This window comes from Tenrec ecaudatus, chromosome 7 (genome assembly GCF_050624435.1).
Source record: "Tenrec ecaudatus isolate mTenEca1 chromosome 7, mTenEca1.hap1, whole genome shotgun sequence".
NCBI classification, from domain to species: Eukaryota; Metazoa; Chordata; class Mammalia; order Afrosoricida; family Tenrecidae; genus Tenrec; species Tenrec ecaudatus.
Window position 1 is genome coordinate 31,568,227 of NC_134536.1, and position 4,072 is coordinate 31,572,298.

Below are 4,072 nucleotides of genomic sequence, written 5' to 3' on the forward strand. Positions count from 1 at the left end.
TCTAAATAGAAAGCTTGACAGCCTGGCCTGGTGAAACAAACTCCAAATGCACTATGAGTCAAGTTTTTCATCTGTTCAGGAAATTGACAGATGTTCAGAAGGAGGTTTGTCATCAGTTGACATTTCACCTCTTTTGAAACCAGAAAACCACTGGTACACATGAGTTTCTCCCATAGCGCTATCCTTGTAAGCTGTGTTCAACATCACAACAGTTTCTGCGGCATTTTTCCTGAGCAGGTAACAAAATTTCATGCACACTGTTCTCTTAAATCAGCCATCACAAAAAACGAAGTCTGAGTAAAACTGCTCATGTGAAAAAATTCACTGTGACCAGAGAGAATCTTCCTAGGTGATGCCACTGGTGCACTAACTCAGAGCAAGTTGCTGGATGCTCGCCTAGCAGGGAAAAATTCATACTATGAATGCTCTGCTCCATCCAGTGCAATTCAGGTTTTTTGTTGGTACCCCCTCATATATATTTGAGTCTGTGGTCACAAGAGCTTAAAAAATGAGAGCCTAAAAGTGATTGTCGATAATTTTCTTTATGTGAAAATTTATATTTTCAACATTTTTATTGGAAAACAATGTACATATCATACAATTGATATTTCAATCATTTCCAAGGGACAATCAGCACCATGCCTACTTTAGAACATGTGGAATCCATGACAGTCATCAATAGAGACAAAATTAACCAGAGTAAGAGCTTCTTATGGTTATGACAAGGGAGGTTGGCAGGGAATGGGGAGCTAACAATGAGTACAAACATGAAGAAAATGGTCTAAAATTGATGGTAGTGGTGATTGTACAACCCTTTTCAATGTAATGTATGGTACCTGAATCATATGTCGGTAAAACTCTTAAAATTAAAATTAAAAAGAGTGACCCGGATCTTCATTGCATCTACAATATGACTGAGACTACTTAGTTAGGGATCATCTAATATTCCCAGTCAGACTCATTATCAAAAGTCTCCCTTCAGAGAGGCAGCTGGTAAAATTTTCATTTCTACCATCCTGACTTAGGGTAACTAACTACCCCTTGTCTGTCACTTTGTTGTTGCTAACCAGTGCAGGGCTTGACCCTCATCAGCAAAGACCCGCACTGCAGCCAAAGGAAACCAGGCGGTGCAGGCAGTCAAAGCTGGGGTCGTGAGCATTGGGTTGACCATCTATGAAAACTGCAGCAGACACTTCTCTCGGAAGCTGTGCTGTTTCACCTGGAAGGTAAGACTCGTGGTGCTCATAAAGAATGGAGGAGGCATCCCACAGATGCAAACCATTGCTGGCTCTTCTCCTTGGGTATAAAGAGCTCCCAGAGATCTAGTCTGGGAGGGGGGAGTCTTGTTTGCTATTTGCTCTGGATATTCATTCGTGCTAGGGCTTAGAGGAGGCCTGCAAGGGTGAAGATTGAGAGATCAGAGCTCTGTTTGATTCTGGAAGGAGAAAGTTCAGTCTACATTTCAGTTGTAACTGGGTGTTTCTTTCCCTGACTAACCAAGGAACTGGCCTACCCTTTGGGGCTGCAGTTTCCTCCTCTGAAGCCAAGTGAGTGACAAACTGCCACCATTTGTCATCATAAAGCTCTCTGTGTTTACACAGTAGATTCAAGTGCGACATAATCGCAAACTGGACACTAGGAATGACGGCCAGGTCACTCACTTCACAGATCCAGTGCCACACCCATTGTGATAGGTCTACAGCCTACTTATGATGTCTGCACAATAAACGAATTGCTACAAATTTTACCTTAAATAAATATCCAAAAATCCACAATAAAGGAATTGCTACAAATTTTGCCTTAAGTAAATATTCAAAAATCCACAATAGACGAATTGCTACAAATTTTACCTTAAGTAAATAGCCAAAAAGCATGATAAGGAAGGTGAGATATAGGTTGCAATCCCATGGCTTCAGGAATAAAACTTGTATCTATTTTTTTTTTCAGTTGAAGGTGCTATGATCCAGTTTGGAGAAATGAGTAGCTGGTGGAATTTATTGATCTGTTCCATGCTACTGGGTGGAAGTCATCCCAAGATTGGTTAAATGCAAACAAGTAGGAGGCCTCTGCTCTCCGGGTTCCCATCAAAGCATGCTGTGTAGTAAAAACAGACATAAGGATCCGTACTTGAGCGTTCTGATATACTGGCGCCTGAGAAACACTAATGGGTCTCTCAAAGTCACCCATCAGACTCTGGGGGGCTTCTTTGTTTCATAATTTAATAAACATAATTGAATACTAATTAGGCCAAATCGCAGCCTTGTTTAAAACAAAAGCTCCTTGAAAAGTGAGGAAGAGATAGATTCCCAGCCCAGATTGCAGGCTTCAGCAAACCCTCATGGAACCCTCCCCGTGTGGCCAGGGGAGAACTGGGACTAAAAACTGCTGCAAGCATGGAGAAGTGGTGTCACACCTGTCCACCCTGGGAGCCCTCCTTGCAAAACCAAGGTTAGCCTCCATTCTGAGGGACACCGATCAAGAAGGAAAGGAAAGCTTCAAAAGAAATTTCTGAGCCTCAATCCCAAGGCCTGCACAAGGCAGGAGAGAATAAAATGTTTGTAGAGGGGATTAACCCCCTGCTGGTCCCTCTAGGTCTGAAAACACAGAGGCCCCCACGGCCACCCCCCACCCTAAGGGGAGGGTGGAGGGGGGCTTCGAGATCAGCTGACCCTTCCGGAGCTGAAAATTCCCCAAGAATAATTTCCTGGCAACGAATGCCCAAAGCCCAACAGCACGGTTGAGGTATAATGTGGGCGAGTTGCACACCTCCCCCACACCGCTGCACATTTCTTCTCAGGCAGCAAACTAAAAGCACAAGGGGTGGGATTAGGAAGCAGAGGTTGCTCTGAGAGAGCATAATGGTCGGGGAAAGGGAGCTCATGGAGCACAACTAAGGATCGACCCCGTGGCCCTGATTATAGCCATTGACTTAGCCTGGTAAATACAAGTGTGGTCTCTGAGCGCAAGACCCCTGAGATGAACAACTGCTAACGCACCAGGTCCTCACCCGAACAGGCCAGAAGGAGGGGTCCTGTAAGTTGGCTTGGTTTTTCTTTTCCTCTTAAAAAAAAATCATCAGAAGAGAAATCGTCTTCACATGTGAGTGAGTGTCATGAAGAAAAGTATGAAAATGGACTCCACTAGACCCTCAACCTAGTGAGCACAGAATAATGGTGTGTAAGCAGGAATATGTTTATCTCTGTGGCCTCTAGGCTTTTAGGGTACAGAACCTCAGAAAGTCAAGCACTCTGCCTGTTTACCATGCCTCGTGTCCAGTGGAGGGAGAAAGGCAGGGCTTTCTACTCCGGGACAGTCCCAGGCTCGGAAGCACACAGGGGCAGTTCTGTCCACCCTGGCTGTAGCAGTCCGCATCGAGTCCGTGGCAGTGAGTTTGGGGTGGTTTTTTTGGGGGGTTATTTTTGGTACCCTGTACCAGTGAATGCCTGGTCAGCGAGTTCAGCTGTAGACCCTTGCAGGTGGCCAGCATTTATTTTGTGTCATTGAGCAACATCCTGTCTTCCGTAGAATGATGGTAGGTTGCCGTAGACAGCCACCAACATTAAACACCAAGCCCATAAACATCCCGGCTTCACTGGTGGTGAACAAGTGCTTTTTAAGGGCCCCTGATGAAGTCCTGGGTCTGGCTTTGGCATAAAAGCCAGAGAGTCGATGATTAGCAAGTGTGAATAATACCCAAATAACTCCACCAGATTGTGTTTGTCTAAAGCGGAAAAAGTGAATTGTTCATTAGCATTTCTGAGAAAGGCCCGAATGACACCAGCAAGAGGTGATAAACCATTCCAGATTGTGGGTGAGGTCTTTGCTGGTGGGGAGGGCGGGCAATTGAGATGAAGGCTATGTTCTTGTGCAGGCAGACCTAAAGAAAATGTGGGTAAAAGGAAGTAAGGGGCGCAGAAAAGGCTCAAATTCCCCGTCAGCTCATTCTCCTGGGCCTGAATGTGAGGGGCATGGATGACCAGCTAGCGGGAGCACTGGTGTTTCGCTCCATCACTTTCATTCCATGTCCTCTTTAAATTTCTTTTCACTAGCATTTAGCATAGACGATGAAGAG